Below are 24,062 nucleotides of genomic sequence, written 5' to 3' on the forward strand. Positions count from 1 at the left end.
CTATTGTTTTATTCACTTTATATTTTCAGCCTCATATGAGCTTGTTTTTCAGAGGACAGATCAGAAAATGTCCTATAAAATGAAATGAGCCAAACTAGTTTCCGACTATTGATTCATTAATGGTATTGTATTCTGTCAATTGACAAAGATTATATAACCGATAACAGATGTACTTAATGGCTCTGTGATAATAATTATTTGCATTGCTTTCATCCTTTGCACTCAAGGGGGTTGGGGGTTCATTGTTAACCATTGCATTGCACAATGTACCACAGAGAAACTGGACAGCTTTTAAATTACTTGCAGATGTAAATGTTTAAATGCCCAACAGCAAAGGTCAACAAAAAGACATACCTAGAAGCTATGCTCCAATGGAAATAAAAAACAAAACAGTTTTTCAACCTTGTGTTCAAAACCACCCTTGTATTGTTCAGCTGTTGTTTCTCAGAAGTGTGTTTATAGCTGTAAAACTCATCAGTTTTGTAAATCAGCTCATCTGTGGAAATTGAATGTAGCATGAAAACACAGGAATGCTCTGCAAATACCAAGGTTAATTAATAATCCCCGGCACACATCTTCATAAATGATACAACCACCGCTCGACTATTCAAGAAGAAAAAAAGCTTTGCATTTTTTTTATGTTGTAATCATTAGAATTGGATAATTAAAATAGTTCCATAGTTCAATACTCACTAGTGTATGCATCATGCAAAATCAGTTGCCGATTTGTGACTCAAGTAATAGTCACCTCATTAATATGGTTTAGTATATGTAGTACAATTTCCATAGATTTTGTGTGTAAATTTTTACAGATATTTTTCTTGATGTTTTTCAAATGTCATATATAATTTTCATGTTCTGACAAGTAGAATGTACATTTGAATGAAGTCAAATACATTTTTTGGAGGGAGCACATGATCATTAACTCTTAAAGTGCTAGATAAAAGTGAGTGCATTTGTTGAGCTCAGTTTACTAGCTTCTTTGCTTACTCTCCCTTCAGAGAAATTTGATTTCTCTTCCCTTTCACTTCAATCATAACTTTTGAATAAAAGCTATTTTAAAAATGATTGGCACTCCCTCCCCCTTGTAAGTTTATTATAATCATCAAACAAAACCCCAACACGTGCACCCCACCCCCCCCCCCCCCCCACCCCATGGAGGCCTTGAGCCGAGGGTGAAAATCTCAGGTTTAGTTGGTGGTTAAGAATTGTCATTTTTGTTCATTTGTTAGAAAAAAGTCTGCATAAGGTTCCAGTTTCAAGGCCAGACAAATGCCAGAATTAATTTATGATACTAGTTAAAGAAGTTTAGAAAATAAATTCCAGCAGTTTAAGTGAAATAAGTACCCCACCCCCTCATACCACCACCACCACAAGCTCACACATATGTTTGCATCTAAATTTCATATTTGTTGCTACTGCTTAGTGACTTGATTTGTTAACTGAAATGATAGATCCAACAGATGTTCCAGGATTGACTCAAATGGCCCTACACTTGGCAAAGCAGCCACACTGTTTGCCCTGCAGAATTATGGGATCATTCTGGAAGTTTATTTTGGCATGTAGCTGCTACTATATGGTTACCATTGGCAATTATTAAAGGTTATCAATGGCATAACCACATGCCTATTTAAATTTTTGCGTGGGGTGGTTTAATGGCTTGTTTACTACTCATCACTCTGCATTGTCTTGGCACTGCTGTGGATTCAACAAAAGGATTTTCATGCACCAGTTTCCAATCTTGTTTGGATTACATAGGGAAAACAAAATGAAACAGCTGGTTGGCTTATATATTGTTTAAGTTATGTAATAATAACCAAAAATACTTCTATTTCTGCATACACTTCAATAATTTTGATGCATTTTCTAACTTTGTTTATATCCATGGAGTATAAATCAGCACATGGCTAATCCATTTGGTGTTGCTCATACTTTCAATTAAATGTTAAATGTTAACAATTTTCTTCATCAAAATATTTCTGCAGAATGGGTAAGACCTTAGACCAAGTGGAAAATGGGAAGACTATGATTCATTTACAGGTCCTGAAAATAGATTAAAAAAAAGTTTTTCTGAGATTTTTATAAAAGATTAGAATTAATTGGGGCTGATGCTCTTGGAGTTCAATGTATGTTTTGTGCAACAAGGTACAATGTTTGGACAGAGACATAATTCTGGAAAAAAAGTGTTTTGCAGTAACTTGTGCCACTGTCATGTCCTTTTCTGCTTCAGTGTATTTTCTCCTGACAGTGTAATAGGAAGGAGAGCAACAAAGAGAGCAGTAGTGTGTATTTTGCAAATTCACTAGAGGGACCATATGATTTCTGTCCAGCTAACATAAGCCCCTTTCACACTTGCAAGTGATCCCAGGAATTAACCACCAATCTGCCATTAAAGTGCCTAGTGTGAAAGCTCAATGCCAGCGTCAGATGACATCATCTCACGCCAGGGATTGATGGCCTTGACCTCTAGTATAATCCCTGGTGTTTCCAGACAGGAGAGAGAGAGGAAATAAATAGCAAGAAATATCAATAGTGGACAATTTTTAAACAATGTGGGAAAGTTGGTAGTGGTATAGCATGCAATTTATAAAGACCATGGGAAAAAAATGGTGGACCTGACTTCCCAGAACGCCGTGCAGCAGAGAAACCCCCTCCATGAATGCTCTGTGCATGCAGCTGCGCATACAGCCCTTTTTCCGCCACATGGAATTCTTGGACAGCAGGTCCACCATTATTTTTTCTCATGGTTTTTATAAATTGTGCGTGATAGTTCTATCAACTTTCCCCCGCTATATAAATTGTGCGCTATAGTGCTACAAACTTTCTCACCTTGTTTAAAAATAGTCCGCTATTGCTATTTATTGCTAGAACTTTTCCATGGACCCTTTTAAAGGTTTATATAGGTTGGCACAACAACAACAGGGGCTGAAGGGCTCGTACTGTGCTGTGCATAAAGCTTAATAATGTTATAAATAGGCATGATTAATTTTTTTCAAATATAAGATCATAATACATTGATCAGCATTTAGGACAGGTCCACCATCACTCGATGTATAATGATGGCACCAGTAGATGGTACAACAGTCCTAACCCCGGGGGTAAACCCTTGGAAGTGTGAAAGCATTCTGCTTCCCAGTTAGGAGTGGTCAAGTGTGGCAAGCCAGACCTCCATTCCTATCCTGGGACCCTGAATGGCCAATTTAGTGGGATGCAAGTGTGAAAGGGGCTATAGTGATAACTATAAACTTTCAATATCTGTTGTGTATCAGTATAAATGATTGAAACCTTGAATATATTATGCGAAAACGTGCACTTAAGGAACAGTTGGAGAAATGCAAGAAAGTTTGGAACAATGGAAAGAGTTGAGACAAACGTTGCTTTTCTTGCCTCTTAGACTGTTCTTTAAGCATTGGAGAGTCAGTCTTGAGTTTGACCTGCCAATAACTGAAGTTCAATTTATTCAAGCAGGCAGAGAAAGAGCTTAAGAGTTTAGTTTGCTTTTTATTTCATAATCTGACCTACCCATTACATTAAACAAAATATTCCCTTGAGCATTTTTGCATTCGTACATTGATGGTTTATCTTGGATACAGAGCAGACCGAAGGCAGATGTAATGTGAGGAAGAGTATAACTTCATTGCAGGATTTCCATCAACAAATGCAGCTAGTTTTAAATTTTTACATGTGCTATGGAATTATGTAGTCAGTCAACGTGACTGCATGGGAAATGACAATCAGCTTGCGATTGCAGTTCAGACTTCGCCCCACCTGTGTTGTTTCAATAAAACAAAGTTGTTTATTTCCAGAGAATACACACCTCAGATTAGTCATGCATTCACTATTGGCTTGTCAGAAACAGGTGGCTATACCTGGACTGGTTAATCATGGTGCATCTGGAGAAATGATAGAAATAAAGAGAGAGATCACAGTTGGGAAAAGTATTCTATGATGGGGTTGGTTTGCAACACTGTTACTTTGACACTGTACACTAAATAGTGGCTCCTAAGGTTTGTAATTGTTAAATACTTGTAATTTTGAGATTAAATAACAGTGTTTACTGAAATTTTATCTTGAGAGTGAAATGAAAGTTGGCTTTTTGCTTTCCAGTCTATTTCAGTAAAAGTTGCTGATAACATTCATAACCAATTCTTTGCTCCAATGACAGAATTAAAAAATCTAAGAATAAAAACACCTTGCTGAAACTATTGTGCAAAATTAAAAAGTATTTTGTATCAAACATTGGTATTAGACTTTAACATCAGGTCAAACGTGCTCTGGTTTTGCATTGCAAAATTGAATTAATTTCCACCCTGTTATAGTGTACTCCCCTATTGTATTAGTGGCAAACAACATTCACCTCAAGAGAAACAGACATTTGGCTGTGTATGTTTGTGCAATGTGTTGGCTGCAGATCAAAGTAATTAATATAATTTTGAAAATTCAAATGTAAATTCATTGGAAATTAGGAAGAACAAAGTGGTCCACTTCAATGATCGTAACGAATAAGGAAGTACCACGTACATGTGTTTTAGCTTTCGTGAAAGTGGTATGGGAAAAGTTGTCACCAACAAAATTGAAACTAACATGAAAACTTGTTGGAACAATGTTTATGAAATTCTAGATACATCGAGGATTTATTTACATTCAATGTACCACTCGTATATCATTTACCATTTGGCATATATCTGTACCAACGTGAAATCACATTTGCACAACATCTAAGATTCAGGATTATATTTTATATTGGAAGTCAGACTGAATGATTTTACTGCTACCTTTTCCAAGCCTCAGTGTTAGTGTCAGTGCAGCGATTGAGCTGGACAAAAAGTGAACTCCGATCTCTCGGGCTGCACATTATTTCCTATGTAATGAATCAAACTTTCAGAATAATTGCAATAGAGATATGATCAGGAGGGAGATTGAAAACTTAGCTGAATGGTGCACCAGCAACAACCTCGTACTTGATGTCTCCGAAATCAGGGAGCTGATTATTGACTTCAGGAGGGGAAAACCAGAGGTGTACAATCCAGTGATCATTAGGGGATCACAGGTGGAGAAGGTGAGCAAATTCAAGGTCTTGGGAGTCAGTCTCTTGGAGGATCTTTCCTGCACGCATCACACAAGTGGGATCGTGAAGAAAGTGTGTTAGTGCCTCTACTTCATCAGGAGTGGCAGAGGTTTGGCATCAGAAACCTTGGCAAATTTCAACAAATGTGGTGGAAAATGTGCTGACCGGCTGCATCACGGTCTGATATGGGGACACCGATGCCCCAAGCAAAAAGCCCTGCTGAAGGTAAGTGGACACAGCCCAGGACATCATGGTGCGAGATCAGAATGTAAATCAGATGAAATATAACTGCAATTTGCTGTGTAGGGAAATTTCCTCACTCTTAACTGTCAGATCTCTTCATATCAATGGGAGGCAAATTTTAATACTTTTATTCAAAACATAATGTTGTGGCTTTCAATAATCTAAACTACATTTTAAATAGTCTACTTGTATATAGAGTTAGATCAATTCCATGCAAAATAAACTGGAAATCCAGATATGGCCAGTCTTGAGTAACCAGTCTCCTACTCAAAGCAAATGGAAAAATGAAGTAAACACTTCACAGAAGTTGGAGTCTGCCTTAATGTTTCCCTGTATTCACATGGATGACAAAAACAGAATGCTGCAAGGTATTTCATATATTTTATTTCCGATTTGAAACCATTTTGAATGTCTAATTTTGTGCAAGTAATATGGACTCAATAGATTTGCAGCTACAATGACAATCATGGAACTGAAAAGACTATTTGTGCCAGATTTTGTTTTATTTTCACATTCAATGCTTTTTCATCTCTTGAAACTTAAAGTAGAAACAGTTGTTGTTACGAAACTTTGAAGTCAAAGAGGAAGGCTGTGTGCCACAAAGGACTGCTTTTCAGTACAGCCTGCTGAAGCATTGATGTTGCATGTTTGAGGATTATTTCGGAAGGAGAAGCTGTGGTCTTGCATGCAGAAACTCAAAAGAACCTGATTATATTTCTTTCTTTTATTTTGCATTTAAGTTCATTTGTTTAATATGGATGCACCCAGTATGAACCAGGACAAGTGGCAAATGGTTCCACCCATTTTGCTTTGCTACTGCGTCACTTGATTTTACTTATGTAATCTGTCTCTGTATATGGTTTTTATATAGGACAAGAAGAAAGGGCTAAGTTCCATGATATATGAAGTCATCTACACTGTAAAGGTGCACTTGGGGTTAGAAACACACACACACACACACACACACACACACACACACACACACACACACACACACACACTCCTCTCAGACAGCACATAATAAACACACACACACCCACACACACACACACACACACACACACACACACACACACACACACACACACACACACACACACATTACGAATACCTGGAACTAGCTCCAGGACGAAATGTTGGAACCGATAAACAGTCAGCCTCTGACTTAATTGTTTCTATGAACTTTTCTGTATGTTTCACAATGGAGTGTAATTTGATGCATTTTGTTTTATTTTTATTTGTACTTTGCCATTTTCCCAGTGTAAGTCAGAAAGCTAAGACAGGATAACTACTGTCAAACATCCAATCACAATGTATAATTTTTTTTTCTCTCCAGGGTAAGAAGACTACAGAAGAGGGCTTTTAACAGAAGATTGCTTTAAATAAGCAAATCCTACTCAAAAGAAGGTAAACAAAAAAGGTTTGTTCTTTAAAGGAGAATCCTTCTTTGGAATTTACAGTGCTGTTGTAAAGACTAATTTATGCACATTTAGTTTAATAAACTATGGTGCAGAAGGATTTTTGAAAGTACTAATACATATATGCAAAACATGCATAATTATTCACAGTGAAATGTTTTAAAATAATTGGAAAACCTGTAGAGTCCTTTTTTTTATTTTAAATGCTATACCCTCTAGCTGTGCTGAGACATCTACTTGGAATTCAGCTGTCTGTTTCATGATCACCTTTTGTCAGAAATTAATAGTCAGTTAAGTGCCATAGCAACAGTGATGTAACCATCAAGCAATGACTGCAGAAGCCTGTGATGTAGGCACCCATTAGTGTTGCTGTCCATCCGACCTTGCTAGATTAGAACATTAGAAATAAATTGACAATATATTAATATAAAGAAGTCCAAGACACTTAAATAAAACCAAATACAGGGAAAAATGTAAATATTGTAAGATTCTAATCTCATAGGAGGAATTGTATTACCTGCTTTGATTCATGCGTTTAAAATACTTTGATTCTTTTTTTAAAAAAACCCTCCTTTTAATCCCTTTGCATTGCATATAACATAATAAACAACTTGCTAGTGCTAAAGTGCCACATGGGGGTGGTGGCTAACAAGAGAGTTTAATGTTTCTGCCACTAGCAGTTTTGTCGCTGTATTTTTCATGAGCTGTAACTACCGGTAATGTACTTTGGTAGCTCCAGAGGAGTAGTTAAACATAGTGACAAGCTAAACAGCCCCAAGGCCCTTGTATTAGGAGTAAGAGAACACACAGAATGTTACATTGCTTTGGATGATGGCAGAAAATAGAAACAACTTCAGGATTTCTTCTGATCTATAAAAATAGTTTTTCAGTACTACAGAACAGGACCTTTAGATTTACAGTTCTTTTAGAAAATCCTTTGGATTTAGAAAATGCACGGAAGATGGAAAAAGGTGAATGTAAAGAAGTTCGATACATAAAAGTGTTGGAGAAACTCAGCAGGTCAATGTAACTCTCCATTCTCCTTCTTGTCCCCATCCCTCTACCTTCTTTCCTCCAGCTATCTACCCACTTTCCTCTCCATTCACAGAGCCAACCCCACTCCCCCTGTTTGCTGTGTTACCTCCTGTCCGTGTGCTTTCCCCACACACCCCTCCCCCACCATTTTGTTTGTGTGCTTGTCATAATTTTGTTCATACCTTGATGAAGGGCTCTAGCACGAAATGTTGGTTCTGTATCTTTAATCTTTATGAAGTACAGTACATGTTTCTGAGTATCCGAAAGCCACTTTACCCAAATTATCAGCTATCCGTGAAGATTTTCAGCGGCAACATGACGTCATAAGTTCAGAAAAAGTTGTATTTTTTGTACCTGCTGTGCTCAAGTTGGACTTTTAGCACCATTTTGAATCCAACGGAGCTCACGTGTACTTAAGTGTACTCAAGGTAAGAAACTTTATTTCAGGCCTGAAAGACCTTCCCTTGTTCTTTGTTCTTGTTTTATGCTGATGGTACTGGGCTGGGATTGGAATGGGGGCCTCGGGCTCCTGGGGTTGTTCCGCGAAGGTGGTGGGGAGGTGTCTAGGATCGGACTGGGGATCTCAGGCACCTGAACACGTTCCGTGACAGTGGGGAGGTGTTGGGAATCCGAGCGGGGACCTCGGGCTCCTGGGCAAGTTCCGCAATGGCGGTGGGGAGTTGTCTGGGATTGGAATGGGGACCTCAGTCTCCCGGCCAGGCTTTGTGACAACGGTGGGGAGGTGACGGGGATCCAAATTGGGTCCTTGGGTGCCTGGGCAGGTTCTGCGATGCTGGTAGGGAGGTGTCGGGATCCAAGTGGGATCTCGGGCTCCCAGGCAGGTTCTACAATTGTGGTGAGGAGGTGACTGGATATTGGAGTATGGACCTCGGGCTCCCAGGCAGATTCTGCTACAGCAGTGGGGAGGTGTCGGGGATCCAAGTGGGGACCTTGGACAACTTCCACGATGGTAGTGGGGAGGTGCCTGGGATTGGACTGGGGACCTCAGGCACCTGGGCAGATTCAGATGGCTTTGGGAGGTGTTGGGGATCCAAGTGGGGACCTCGGGCACCTGGCCAGGTTCCGCGATGGCAGTGTAGAGCTGTCTTGTATTGGACTGTGGACCTCAAGCGCCTGGACAGTTTCTGAGATGTTGGTAGGAGGTCTCTGGGATCCGACTGGGTCCTCGGGCATATGAGCAGGTTCCACGACGCTGGTGGGGAGGTGTCTGGGGTCGGACTGGGGACCTTGGGCATCTGAGCAGGTTCCACGACGCTGGTGGGGAGGTGTCTGGGATTGGCGATGGCTCAATCAAGTATTCTGCTGATTAAACTGGGCTGCTTAAAGGCAATTCTCAGATATCTGGAAAATGCAATTAATTGATACACGTCTGGTCCTGAGTGTTTTGGATAATCAGAAATGTACTGTACACTGTTTGACTTTCTGAGTTTCTCCAGCACTTTACTTCAATCGCAGTGTCTGCAAACGTTCGTGTTTTACTCCACTGTAAAGAGGAGTTGCTTTTCAAGATGGAGAGTGAAGATCTCGGAATAGCATACTTTTGCATATTGAGACATGCAATTTATATTTGGAATAAAATTAAACAATTTGTGCGATTAAAAGAGGGATTATCCTCAAAGACTGCTCTATCCAAACAGTTTATTTCCCATGACTTTGGGTAATAGAATTTTCTTGAGGGAAAAGTGGGGACCATTAATGGTCCTACCAATGTGCTCAGACTTTGAAATTCTAATTTGAAAAGGGAATGCAACCCAATTTATCTCTAATATGAATGCTGTGAACCAAGGTCAAAGCCCAAAATCTGGACGACATAGACCGAGGGAGAGATTACTTATAGTCTTAGAAATAGATATAGTATGTTCGTCAAAATTTGGCAACCTTATTTAGATTACATAATTTAAATAAATTAAATTGCATAATTTATTTTAATATTTGTCAATTAGTATACGCATTAGAAATTTAATACTTTTAAAATGATGTGAACCTTGCTCCTGTTGTTTTTTTTCTTTTCTTTTTTTTTATATATATCTCTCTATTCCCTGCTGTCTTTCCCCTTTGCTGGGAGAGGAGGTACTTTCCTTTTTTTTCTGGATCTTATGAATGTTTTTCTATAATTTTATATTCAATGTCTTGTTGTCATTATATTAATTGAATCCTATATTCTGTTTTTTCTTAAAACTTAAATACAATATTAAAAAAAGGACTTTTGCTAATTCACAAGAAAGGAATTTAAATGTTTAATGATATGTAGAATTTATTAGGCTCGATTTCCCTATTTTTAAAAACATACATGTAAAAGCATCTTGCAATTAAATAAAAAATTAAATTATATTTCATTTAGAGGTAAGTTAGATGCATTGTACTTTTTGAACTTCAGTTACATTACCACTAGTTGAGTGCAAATATGCTTGGAAAAACGATTAATTTTAGACAGAAAGACATTTATGGTTTCATAATATCTCAATGCAAGCTGTGCTACATTTAATAAAATATAGAAATCTAGCTGGTGTTTGATGCTTATCTAAACAGACTGGAAATTGGAAAAGTGTTGCATTGTTTATTAGCTTACAAAAAATGCCTTTTATGAGAATCTAAATGGTGCAACAAAGCCCAGCATGACATGATTCATTGTTTATACTTAAAGCCCTAATTTTGTCATGTAGTATCGAGCTGTCTCACTCTTCTGGTATTGTTGGCTTCGTATTTTCTGCTGGCTGTTGCACAAGCCAGCTCAAAAGTCTGAAACATCCTGCTCTTCATGTGTGAAAATCAGCTGCTCCAATCCAATGCCCTTTCCAAACCCAAACTTGCCTCTGAACAAAGCGAGAGTCAAGGTATGACTGGCTGAGCCCCACCAATGTGGAGTAGCCTTCGTGCCCTTTGAACTTATGAACCAATACTTGCTCCTTTGATTTATGGATTCTGATACATCTGTGGGGCATCGAGCTTTATTCCATCACACCAGTTGGTTGTGCATCTTGCACTTAAAGGGTAGTTTGCAGCTCTCTTCGAAACTCTTGAATTGGATGAATGTGCCAGCGTCTCCTTGAAGGGCGGGGGGGAAGTCATGAATGAATTAGACTATTATTTTGTTTTGAGCGCTATGAAATTAAACAGTAGAGATTTCAGTGTCGTCTGTTACAACGGTAAAACTTTATCCGTCCATGTTGACTTTGTTTAAAGGTCTGAAGTTGACAATTTTTCCCCTGCATGTGGGTTCAAAATAAAACGCGACCTCAGTGAGAAAACCTGAAAGGGACCCGACAAACATCGGTGATTGAAGAAAATAGCAACAATGTTATTGTTGACTTTACCATACACACCCTAATAGGATCTCCTCCCTGGAAAGACGGTCACGCCGGGGCCCGGGACCCGCCGCAGGGAAGTTTTTATTGGGTTCAGAGGGCAACAAGAACCCCCCCAAAAAAGTGAATAATTCCAGAAAAGGCTGGTCGGGGTCGGGGTCGGGGTCGGGGGGGGAGAGCCGTCACTTAAATCCGGAGCAAGTCTGACACCGAGCCCTGCAAGTGTAAACTTGCTGCCCAAGCATTACAGTTCCCTCTAGCTGCTGCAGTTAATATGTCTGGCTGGCTGGCCATGTGAATCACTCCTGCCTCTCTGCAAAGAGCGCTCAGCGAATCCTTGAGATGGAGCTCTGCTGACACCTCAGTCCAGCGATCGGGAGTCGTGTTTGAGGGCTCCCTTTATTAGGATCATTAAGGTAAGCATGCTGATTTAGGCCTGAACCTCTGTCACCCCTCATACTATTCACCAAAGACCTATCCCAGTGATTAAATACTGATTTTGGGGTGATCCTTGTCCTCAGTCGCAAAAACAATCACAGAGCTGTGCGCTTTGTTTTAATTGCCAGGGGTGGAAAAAAAATGTCATCCGTTCTAAAGGATACCGAGCTGAGGTGCACTCAGTCTAGTGTAAACAGTGCTGTAAATACTTGGTTGTGTTGGCAATGACTGTTGCAGAGTTTTTTTCATGCCCACCTCTTCACATTTGCTTGAGCCTCTTCTGAGACCTCGCATTCGTTTTAAAATCCTCATGTTACTGAGGTTCGCAAGTTATCTGTAGCGCTTGAACAAAGGTAAGGTTGTTCCACAATGGGACACCATGGGAGGGACAAGTGGTTTTTTTTGGGGGGGGGGGGGGAGGTGGAATGGTCTTACTGGTTGACCCAGGCTCAGAGTGGCTGGAAGGAGAAATTGGCTGCTAGGACTTGAGTGTATTTAAAAGGGAGAAAGTAATGCATGGGTGAAATTCGTTATACTTCTTTGCAATGTTTTATTTTCAAATGAAGTAAAAACTTTTAATGTAGCATAAAATAGTTTACATGTGCAAGACTTTAGGTTGTCTGTGAAATAGAAGTTTGTGATTCTACATCTGCTTTGCTGGACTGAGTTGGATTTTGATTGTAAACATATCAATTTGAACTGATGTTCTGCAAAGTATTGGTCCTTCATGTTGACTGTTTACATATCGGGATGAGATTAAGTGTTTTCGGTAGTAGTGGTGTTTTTAAACAGAACAGCTTGCACCCTTGATAATCAGCAATGCAAAGTGCCATGTTTCTTCTTTAATTACACTGTTTAACCACTGGAAGAAATTGACATGGTTTGGAAATGAACCTCAATCCTAAAATAATCATTGTTTCAGTAAAATGGAAGGATGTGACTGGTTGACCAGATTTCTTAATTTATAAAAGTTATTAACTGTAGCTTGAAAGGGTTTGATTTTTTTTTGCTGCTGAAGTTGTGTATCAATTAAAGTAAAACGATTTTAATATATATAATTTTTCCATATGTAAAATTTGTTTAGTTTGACTGTACAGTTGTGCTGTTTCTGTTTGTTTTCATTGTTCATTCCATGTGATTGTGAAAGTGTAAGTTTAATGACCCCATTTTACATTTTATTGCATAGAAACTGGTTTCTGACTAATTTTGATGATTTGATGGTCCAGTTTGTATTCATTATTACAAGACAAAGATTTCATTTCCATTAGCTGATTGCATTTGCAGTTACCAAAAACAGCAAGGAGCCAAAATCTGCAAGTGTTCTTGTGTTTAAAAAAAAATAATAATAAATAACCACATATTGGTTTCTTTTGCAATGTACAATTAAAACAGAAATTTATTTTGCTACTTATTACCCATGAAGGCACATTTGGACTTGGTAGTCTCTAATTAGAAGTGAGATATTAACATTTCATAGGGATTTATGTTAGAATGTGGAATGGCGGGCGGCTGCTTCCTCATTATGAATACTCTCTGCATGTAATGAGGTCCATCATTAGTTGATGGAGTGGATTTGCCCCAGCTCTACCTTGAAAGGCAGATAATTTACATAGTTCTCCAGAGCTTATGGTTTAATGGGTTCTTTAGTGAATAAAATGAAAAGCTACATCTTTAAATTTTGTATCATCAGCCTTTTGGTAATTTACTGTTTCAATTTTGATTTTCACAGCTTCTTCAGCATCAGAATTTTAAAAACTGATTCTTAAACATATATTTGTTTAGGGTGTTTTCATTGGAGTGTACATGACAATTACAGCTGTTCATTAACAAAATTGGGTATTTGTTTTAAACTTTAACCAATCACTTTGATATGCTAATTATGGTGTAATTTAATTTGAGCTCTGTAATGATGATGCTGTTATTATGGACATAAATGATGCAGTTAAGCTGTGTAATCTCATTTGCATACTGTACACGCCAGTAAATTAAACCCTTCCTAGACGGCTTCAGCTTTAATTTTCCACTTCTTTTCACACAGTGCCTTTTGAGTTGCTCTCTGATGAGCCCACTTTCTAGTAGTGGTGATGGCTGTTTGATGTGGAGTGTATGCATAGCTTACTAAAGCTACATATATGTAACAGATAAAGGAACTCATTGTCTATTAAGTGTTTATTTGTGAATTTAAAAAAATAATAAAATATATCTTGTCCTTGAGGTATTGCAACATCTGGAATACAAAAATGTTAAACACTTTACAAGAATTAATTTTCTTTTCCATTTTTCCTCAAGCATGTGTGTTGGGAAAACAGCATATTTTATGTACTTGTTTTGAATCCACATCCTTTAGGAGGGGGATTTTTATTTGTTGTATCACAAAGAATATGATTTTTCTGCCAACCAATTTCTCTGTTAGTCACTAATTGGCTACATAAATCTTGGTGTTGAGAATGAGGAATGTTCCTGTGTCATAGAGTGTAATCTTCACCCTTATTTACCAATTCATTAAGATTCATTGATGCAGGATCGGTGAGAGGAAATGACAACATAAATCAGACCTCCAACATAATGACCCTAATCAGTTGGGAATAGCTAGAAATGTCATGATGAACTATGTCCTTGTATTACTGCCACTGTACATTGTCATTGGTGTGCTTTATGAGTTGGACGCATCCTCCTGACACCAGCTGTATTTAACAAAAAAAGAGTTGTTAAAAACTGATTTAATTAAAGGTGGGAGCTCCAGTCAGAGTCCTTCTGCATTTAGCCTGTGTCCTACTTTATATAGCCTTGTGCATGCGTAATATATATATCAATTTAATACATGTTAAGATAGACAGAAACCCCAATGGGAACATGTTGATTTCAGGATTGGTATCTAAATAAGACAGAAAGATGTAAGGAAAGTCCCCGCAGAACTGAGACTTTTGCTGAATTCTCTGTAAGTCAGCTAGTGGACATCCCAAAGCTAGAAATCATGGATTTTAGGTATACTGCATATTGTTTGTTTGTTTTGCATTCACAAACCAAACTGATTTGTATTGAAAGCATTTTCAATCCTTCCCAGTGATATTAAGAAAATGTTTTTTTTCCTCTCTGTTATCCTAACATGCGTGTGTAAAATAAAGGCGAAGTTTTAAAAATGTTAATATTTTCAGGAAAAAAAAACTTTTAAAAGAAATTGAATTTTTTTCTGAAATATGAGATAACTGCAAGATTTGATATGAATCTAACAATGATCTTGTTCCAGCAGTACAAGATAAGTTTTTCTAATCTTGACAGCTTTGGATGTAATCCTGTTTTTCATTTGACAGACCAGACTGCAAGATTTATGACAAATTAATCAACTGGCTAAAAGAAATATAAAAACATTTTTGCCTTGTAAAGATCTCATGGTGCACATGCTAATAGATATGTACAGTGGTCAACAATGAAAGCAAGTTTGTACTATTTGCTATGGAGCTTTATAAAAAGATAATGGTTCCAAACTACAGAATGTCCACATGATTCCTTCCTCTTTACACGTCTTAGTTAGAAAGATTAATTTTTATCTAATAAAAGTCCCAACATTATCATTTATAAAAATAGAAAATGCATATTTTTAAATCTTCTGCTGTTGTGAAGGAGCAAACTATTATTAAATATGTTTATTTCAGCATCAGTAAATTTCCATTTTACTTTTTTTTACACTCAAGCTGTTATTTTCCAATATACAATTTTCATTTGCTCATTCAATTGAGAGGAGAATTATTGGCCATTGAGATACAAGATATTAACCCTATTTCACTCCAATGCCCTTTTCTGCTTATGCCTTTAGGATGTTGCTTGTGGAAGGGCACCTGTTGTACACTGGTACTTCATCCAAGTGGCTGTTTATCTGGAGAGAAATAGTGTTGATTTTCTGTCATGTGAAACACTCACAACTGAAGTGATCTTTTCTTTTCTGAATCCCCTCACATTTTCAAATGTGTGTTGATTATGATCTTGTTTTGTGGTGAGGTTATTTGTTGTATTGAACTGATCAGACTGTTTAGTTCATGGTGAAGCTTGATTTCCAATCTCTCATTTTATCCACCTATTTTATTCTTTGGTGAGTTTATGCTCTCTTTTCATTGTCATACTTGACACCCTCAAGACTTTCTGACCCGAAAATCAAGAACAAACTAACACTGCCTTTTGACAGACCTCATACTGCTGGTTGCTGGAATCTGTATTTTTTTTTTACCTTACATTAGTTATGTTTGAAATATCCTTCAATTGCCAAAATATATGACAGATTTGATTATTTATGCTTGATTTTGCTTTAAAGCCAACACCTTACTTAATATAAAAGTCATTCAATATCATTACAGTCAGTGGTAAACAAGTAGATAGTTGAGGTTTAAAGGTGAGGTCAGATGGAAATAAACAAAAGGTTGCATGAATTATTTTTGAGTCTGTTGGGTGGGAGTATGTTTACTTTTAGATTAATATTTATAATGAAGCCAGCTTGAAACTTTGTACACCCTTCCAAAAAAATCTTTTCCATTTTTAACCATGCTTCTATTTTGCACGCCCTGAAGCAAATCTGAAGCAAAATTATTTTGTCATATGTTTGATTCAATTAATCAACTTCTACTTTTTGTGTGGTCAATTTCATCTCTTCCCACTCTTGAAAGGATATGCATCTGTTTGGAGTAAAATACTGTGGGTGCTGTGTGTTCTCCAGTAGCTGACAGGAATAGCCATTATCTTTGCCAATCACTTGACTGAGCATGTTTGACTGAGGAGAATAATAAGATTACTCTATTGCTGCTCTCACTTGGTATCCATACTTTCATTTAGTCAATGCTCTCGACTTGGGGAATATTGCAATGCCCAGGTATTAATTGTCCTGGTTGAGGGGAGTTGATTGAATTGAGTAGTTCTGAAATCTTTGTGACTTAGCTTCTGATCTGTACTAGGCAGTTGAGAACTTGGGTGAAATAAACATATGCAAACTGATCAAAACCTTGCTTGAGTTGTAATGGAATGGATTCCAAGCTGTGACCCGCAATCTCTTGGGCTGGCTTGAGTCCTCTCCCTGAGATTGAACTGATTCTGCACCTAAAGTTATGACCCCACCCGAGTGAGTACAGATGTGCTCTCATTTGTGTGAAGGCTGCTTGGGACACTTGTTCCATGAGCTATGACATTTCGGTTCCTACTATTAAGCTCATGAGCCGATTTATCTATTTATCTATTTATTTAAAATTATTGGTTCAATAATTACTCTGGGTCACACATTCTATTGAAAGCTGTTGTATAAAACACCTCATGAGAATTCAAATGTAAAAATGTTCAGATTTATTCATAAAGCTTACCTGGTTTGGCTTTGCTGTAGTGGTGCTGTGCTAATATTTTCCAGTGTTAATCTGGTCGCTGACCCATCATAGCTCCCTCTGACATAAATACATGATTGAGTTATCTTTATAGATCACTCGATGCTTTCTAAATTAATTTTTATTTTCATTCTAATTCATAATGGCTACATTGATTTTTATCTCTCTGTAAAACTTTTTATATAATGGCCTCTTCCTTCCCAATACCTTGATATTTTTTGCTCATATGTTTAATTCTTTAGCTGGATGCAAATTGTTCACTCTAAGTTTATGTGATGTATTAACACCTAATCAGCATTTCACCTAAATAATCACATAGTTTTCTTTAATTTCTAGCTCTGACATGATTGTTTTAAGAAAAATATAGTAAACAAAAAGTTGGAGAGTAAATTAAAAAGATATTCTGGTTAATATTCTTGAAACATTTTGAAAACTGAATTAATGAAAGAGAGAAAGATATGAATTGATCAATTGTGATTTTTGCCACATTTCATAATCAGCCAAGTTATTCGGAGATTGAGCTCCAGGCTATTATTGACATGCTCAATGAAACATGCAAGTGGACTGATGATGAACTCATTCACCCATTGCACAACACTACCCCCCAACAATGACAATTCATGGTGAGACTGTGGAAAATGTGGACAACTTTTCACATCCCAGAAGCCACCTCTTGATTAAGTTAGACATTGACCAGGTCCCAGATGGGAGGTTAGTCAGGAAAGTTCAGCCACTACCCGGTATCCTGGTGAGGTAGTCAGCTAGATTTGACATTGGATTTATGGTGAAGCTAGAGAGTGGTAGTAAATGATTGCCTCTCTGACTGGAGGACTGTTACTAGTGATGTCCCTCAGGAATTGGTGCTGGGTCCATTGTTGTTTGTCATCTATATCGATGATCTAGATCAGCCTTGCTCAACTTTTTTTGCTATGGCCCCCTTGGGACTCTGCTCAAAGTTTATGCGGCCCCCATTCCTGTGATGTTTTGCTGTTTTCTGTACTTCTCTCATACCAACTACATTTAAAAAAAAAAATTGAATGTTATGGAGTCCAGAGGACCCCAAAAACCAGCAGCAATGGATATGCACAACCATACAGAGTTACTTAAACAGAAGTAGTTTTTAATTATAATTGAACAAGAAAACAGAATTAAACTTTAACTTGTTACCTAACCTACTTACTTAACCTACCTAACCTACTTAATTCCCCCCTCTAATACTAAGCGCAGGTGTGTGTAATGTATATTTAAGATTAGGAAAGTTCTTTGGATCACAGTCCAATCTCATTGGTTGCAGGCAATTCTTGTACTGTTCACAGAAGTTAGCATTAACAAAGTTCACCAGTCTTTGGTGCTTAATAGGCAAATGGTTACCACTCAGGAGGGTTCTTGCTGGTTTTCAGAGAGAGATTCCTTTTGTTCCAGGATATCCGTACCTGATTCCTTTCCAATCAGTCTTGCTGACAAAACTTTCCCCCTTTAGGGTTCTCTAGATGATCCTCTTTCTTTTGGGTCATTGTAGACAGCTAGTCTTCGCCTTTGACCAGACAGCCTTCCAAAGGTTGGCCAGCTTTGTCCTTCTGGAAATTATTTTTGTGTCTCTCCTCTCTGTTTCACTCCCTCTCTCTTTGAGTGTTCCGAGTCTGCCTGCAAAAATCACACGCTCTCCCAGGCCAGCTGTATTCTGCAACTTCGTTGCTCTTTCTGCCAAAAGTCCTGCAAAAATTCTGTGTTTTAAAATGTGTGTGTGCAAGCTGCTCTAGCCATTCCCCCCCAAGCCACCTCAAAATACTCTGTCACACATCACATGTAAGGTGAAAAGAAAATGTGGCCCCCATTGAGAATGGCTGAACTAGATAAGCATGTGGTAAGTTGGATCAGCAAGTTTGCAGATGACACAAAGATTGGAGGTGTAGTAGATAGCATGGTAGGCTTTCAAAGCTTGCAGAGGGATCTAAACCACCTGACAAAATGGGATGCAAATTGGCAGATGCCGGCAAGAAGGTAGGACATGCACAGTAAATGGTAGGGCAATGAGGAAGAGTGCGGTAGAACAGTGGGATCTGGTACATAATTCTGTGATGGTGGCATCACAGCTGGATTGGCTTGTAAAGACAGCTTTTGCACATTGACTTTTATAAATCAAAATATTTAGTATAGGAGTTGGGATGCTATTGTAAAGTTGTGTAAGACATTGATGAGGCCAAATTTGGAGTATTGTGTGCAGTTTTGGTCACCTTACTACAGGAAAGATATTAATAACATTGAAAAAGTGCAGAGAAAATTTACTAGGAATGTTGCTGGGACTTGAACTGAATTACAGGGAAAGATTAAACAGGTTAGCAATTTATTCCCTAGAGCATAGAAGAATGAGAGGAAATTTGATAGAGGTATGTAAAATTATGAAGGGTATAGATAGAATAAATGCAAGTAGATTTTTTTCAACTGAGGTTAGGTGAGATACACACCAGAGGACATGGACTAAAAGTGAAAGGGGAAAAGTTTAGGGGGAACAATCAAGGGAATTTATTCAGACACAGTATGGTGGGAATATGGAATGAGCTGCCAGCTGAAGTGGTGAATGCAGGCTCAATTTTAACATTTAAGAAAAATTTCGAAAGCCTCGTGGATGGGTGAGGTATGGAGGGAAATGGATTGGGTGCAAGTCAGTGGGGCTAAGCTGATTAATAGTTTGTTACAAACTAGAAGAGCTGAAGGACCTGTTGTTTGTACTATAATGGTTCTGTGATACCTTCAAAACCTTTGGTCAATTGAGGGAAAGGGTGTTTGAAGCTCACCATCTCAGACTGGCACCATACCTAATGTGTTAAGCAATAGACATCCCTGTCCTCCAAATATGCTTCTGCCATACTACTACTTGTAATGGGCAACTAATGGCACTGGGTACATATAATCAATTCTATCTTCTCAAAAACCTCCAAATTCATGGGAAGGGTAAGTGAACAAATATCAATATTTTTTCCAAAACCAACATCTCAAGTATTGAGGCCATAATTTCAGTTTTATTGGGTGATGCCATAAAAGGTACTCAGTTGGACAAGAAAAGATTCAAGTATGTTTTGAAAACCTCGTCGAAGAATGCAGCATCTTGGGGAATTTCTGGCCCATGATTCTTCAAGTTAGAGGAGAATTGAGAACTTTGAATACACAGAAGCCCTGCATAAATGGTACAGAAAATGCACCAGCTCACAACCAGCCATCCAGCCCATTCACCATGAACTCTTTTGTGGAAGAATGTGTTTCCTTGAATGGTCTATCTGTCTTGTCAGAACCCACAAATCAAGAGTGGATTCAAGTTATGGAGACATAAGAGGCCGCAGATGTGAGAATCTGGAGCAAGAAACAAACTGCTGGTGTAACTCAGTTGGTTGAGCAGTTTCTGTTTGGGGGGGGGGAGAAATTACTGACATTTTTGCGTCAAACTCCTGTATTAAAACAGATAGTGGAGAGGGATGAAAACCGGTATAAAGAGGGGAGGGGTATGCATGACAGGAGTTTGGTAGGCAATAGGTGGGGAGGAAGATGATGGACAGATGGAGCTGGGGGGGAGGGGGAGCTAGGCAGAATTGTGTGATAGTTATAGGAGGGTGAGTGAGAGAGAAAGAGAGTGATAGATTGAAGTCACAGAAAAAAACAACGAGGTCGATGGAGCCAGATGAGGGAAGGGGAGGGTGAAAGTGAAGACAGTTGCTGAAAGGTGATAAGTAGGGACATAAAGGCTTCCAGTGCAAGAATCTGATGTAACAAAGGTGATAATGGGAACCAGTTGGTGGAACGTATATGATGGGTGAAATGTTGGATAGAGGATGGGTGGAACTAGGATGATCATGAAAAATGGATGAAGGATAGCTGGGGAGATGCGTGGAAATTAACTGCTTTCTCTTAGGCAGACCCTCTATATCTCAAATTACTTTATGGATTCCAATGTACAACATCCTCCCCTCCATCGACTCCATCTTCAAATCCTTCTGCCTTGGAAGAGCAGCTAAAATATGTGTGGCTGGGGAGGGATGCCTTTTAATATTTGGCTACAAGGTAGAGGGATTTGAAGATGAAGTTGATGGAAGGGAGGGTGTTGTGCATTGGAGTCCATAATATTTTCATCTGCCGATTCTGCTACAGATAGAGTAGGTGGATCTTGATGAGACATATTGAGGGATTGTATAGATTGTTGAATGCTCCTTATGACTTTTGCAATTGGTTCTTCAGATGCTCTTGTTGGAAGGACCTGAAGTATTTGGTGTCTTCCTCCAAGATATTCCACCAGATTGAGTGACTTTAGGTCAAGGATTTCAATGAGGTTAGAGTTTGTTGTCACATGTATATAAAAAAAATGCAGTGATAGAGGTTGTTTCGCAAGCAGACCGGTAACCTTGTATAATGTCGAAGAGCAGCAGCAATCATCAAGGATCTACATCACCCAGCACATGTTTTGGTCTCACTGCTACCTTCAGGAAAGAGGTATAGGTGACACAAGACTCATACTACCAGGATCAGGAACAGCTGCTACCCCTCCACCATCAGAGTCCTCAACGACAAACTCAAATCAGTGACTCATTTAAGGACTCTTACTTAAATGAGTTTGTTTTTTACTGTTTTGCAAGGTCAGTTTCTTTACATTTATTTGTGTAGGTTTACATGTGTAGGTGAGTCAGTTCTTTTGCTCTACCAATAAGTGGTAATTCTGTTGCGCCCTCAGGAAAAAAAATCTCGGGATTTTATGTGATGTCATGTACGTACTCTGACAATAAATCTTAAATCTGAATCGAATAAGATACAGTACAAAAGTGCAGAGATATAGAGAAAGATAATTTGGAATGGAGTAAATGCAACAAAAGTGCTATTTTATTCAGGAATTTATTGAAGAGTTTAATATCGGTGGGAAAGAAACTGTCCTTGAATTTGGTATGTGTGATCTCACATGTGTGAATCTTCTCCCTGCCTTTTAATATTTTGGCTGTTCTTCCAAGGCAGAGGGATTTGAAGATGGAGTTGATGGAGGAAAGGATGTTGTGTATCAAAGACCTACATTCACCTCTGTTGTTCATTGTGCTCTTGGGTGGCATAGTTCCTCTACCATGCCATACTACTCTCCGATAGGATGCTTTCAATGGTGCAGCTGTGGAAGATGTTAAGGGATGCTGGTGACATGTCATTTTTCTTCTGGGTTCTGAGTGAGTAGAGGTGTTGGTGTGATTTCTTGCTGATTGCATTGACTTGGGTGGATCAGAACAAATCACTGGAGATGTTTACCCCTGGGAACTTAAAGCTGTCTACGATCTCCATCTCTGTTTCAGCTCTCTTCTCAAAGTCTCTGAGGTTATTACAATTTCTTTTCAAGGGAGTTGGTTGTTATTTTAGGGTTAAGCATGGAGTGTTTGTTTCATTATTTTGTTGTAAGGGTCATTACAGCCACCTTGCTTAAGAGTGAAGTGTTTGTTTCATTATTTTGTTGTAAGGGTACTTGCAGCCACCTTGCTTAAGATGTTCACAGGAGAGTGGATGGTGGTTTTGGTTTGTTCATATTGTAGACTTGGAACATTCTGCAGTGATGATATTTTTGGTACTCAGTGGTTTGTGGTGTCTTTCCAATAATACCTGGTGTCTGTGCTGCATTAAGATAGCAAATCAGGACAGCTAAGACAATCCATGGTCACTGTGATTTTATAGGTTTGTTTGCTGGCCCTGTGAATTTTTTTTGTCTAGTTTTCAATTTAACTTTTAGTTCAGAAGAGTCCATTTGCTGTTTTGAACTTCTGATGAATCTACATCTCCCTTGTGGATTAGTATTGATATTTCTTCTTTCCAGAATCATGTCACTTTCATATTTTTCTTAAGTCACTCTCAAATTAGCCTGTACCGTTTTGAATGTTGCATTTAGGGAAACATATTTTACCTCCCATGAAAAAGCATTGTATATTGCTATATTGTTTTCTATGAATACTTTTTTTTAACTTTTGTCTTTTTTTATCTTGTACTTGTTTGGGAAATTGGGACACAGTTCTTAAATTGGTTAATGGGTCTTTGTTATGTGCTTGACATTGTCTATTACAATTCAAAGTAGTACATTAGAGTGCATTTGTCTAAGGCTAAATTGTCTTGCTTTTATTCCGATATGACTTGCTGGTGTGACACGTGTGAGAGTGGAGAAGCATCATTAATTCATATGTTCTGGATTTGTCCTAGTCTAGAAAAATACAGAGGTTTTCCATACTTATCAAAAAAATTCAATATAGATTTAACACTGAATCCTTTGGTGTTCCTCTTTGGCACAACAGGAGGGAATGATTTTTTATCTCTGGTTCAGAGTCGCACAATTTCTTTTGCTTCTTTTGGCGAGGCATGCGATTTTACTTAAATAGAAGGATGCTGCCCCGCCTACTCATGATCAGTGTTGCGTAACATCATGTCCTGTTTGAATATGGAAACGATTTGTTATTCAATTAATAATTCAGATATAAGAATCGAAAAGTTATGGGGGTCATTTATGACTCACTGTCTTACTTAATAATTTTATTTCAATGTAATTAAATTGTCTGACTTGTATCTTTTCCACATTCCTTATTTTTTTAACATTTTTCTTTTAATGCTGGTCATATATAGCATCTGGTTTGAGTATTTCTCCTGTACTATTTTATTCTTTCCTTTTTTTTGTATTATTAGTTTTTTTTCTAAAAAAGGTCTATACAATTTAGAATATGAATTATGGATATTATTTACAATTTATGTATGTTAGTGATGTATGGAATATCTTATTTAGTTTATGTAACTGCCAATATTATCTTATTGAATTGTACCTCTGTTTGCATAAGTTATTTATTAAAATCAATTAAAAAAATAAAAAAAAGACTCTCAAACCATGAATATAAAGGGCAAAGTTAAAAGAGACCTGATAGAGGACTTTATGAGTCAATTAGATGGAGTAGATATGGAGAGAATATGTCCATTGGTGGAGAATCAGTCAATACAAGATAGCTACTATTAAGTTCAATATAGAAGTATGGAGAATTTTCTTCACTCAGTGGTTAGATTGTGAAACTTCTTCTCACAGGAAGTGGTTGAGACAAATAGCTTGGATGCTTTCAAAAGGAAACTAGACATACATATGACAGAAAAGGCAAAGAAAAATGCATAAAGGCTGAGATAAATTGAATGGGGA

The 24,062-nt window shown here is 38.0% G+C and overlaps 1 protein-coding gene across 21 annotated transcripts in view; it reads left to right on the top strand.

Annotated features, from left to right (window-relative positions):
* foxp1b (forkhead box P1b) overlaps positions 1 to 24,062 on the top strand; it is a 577,308-nt gene that overhangs the window by 202,043 nt on the left and 351,203 nt on the right. For 19 of the 21 annotated variants that reach the window (XM_069937059.1, XM_069937058.1, XM_069937049.1 and 16 more), the window contains one exon: positions 6,648 to 6,718. The gene's annotated coding sequence lies outside the window, so the exon portion shown is untranslated. Of the gene's footprint in view, positions 1 to 6,647; positions 6,732 to 11,394; positions 11,507 to 24,062 lie in introns of those variants that run through there. The other 2 variants (XM_069937046.1, XM_069937053.1) reach the window with 2 other exon arrangements.

The sequence above is a fragment of the Narcine bancroftii genome, chromosome 5 (genome assembly GCF_036971445.1).
Source record: "Narcine bancroftii isolate sNarBan1 chromosome 5, sNarBan1.hap1, whole genome shotgun sequence".
NCBI classification, from domain to species: Eukaryota; Metazoa; Chordata; class Chondrichthyes; order Torpediniformes; family Narcinidae; genus Narcine; species Narcine bancroftii.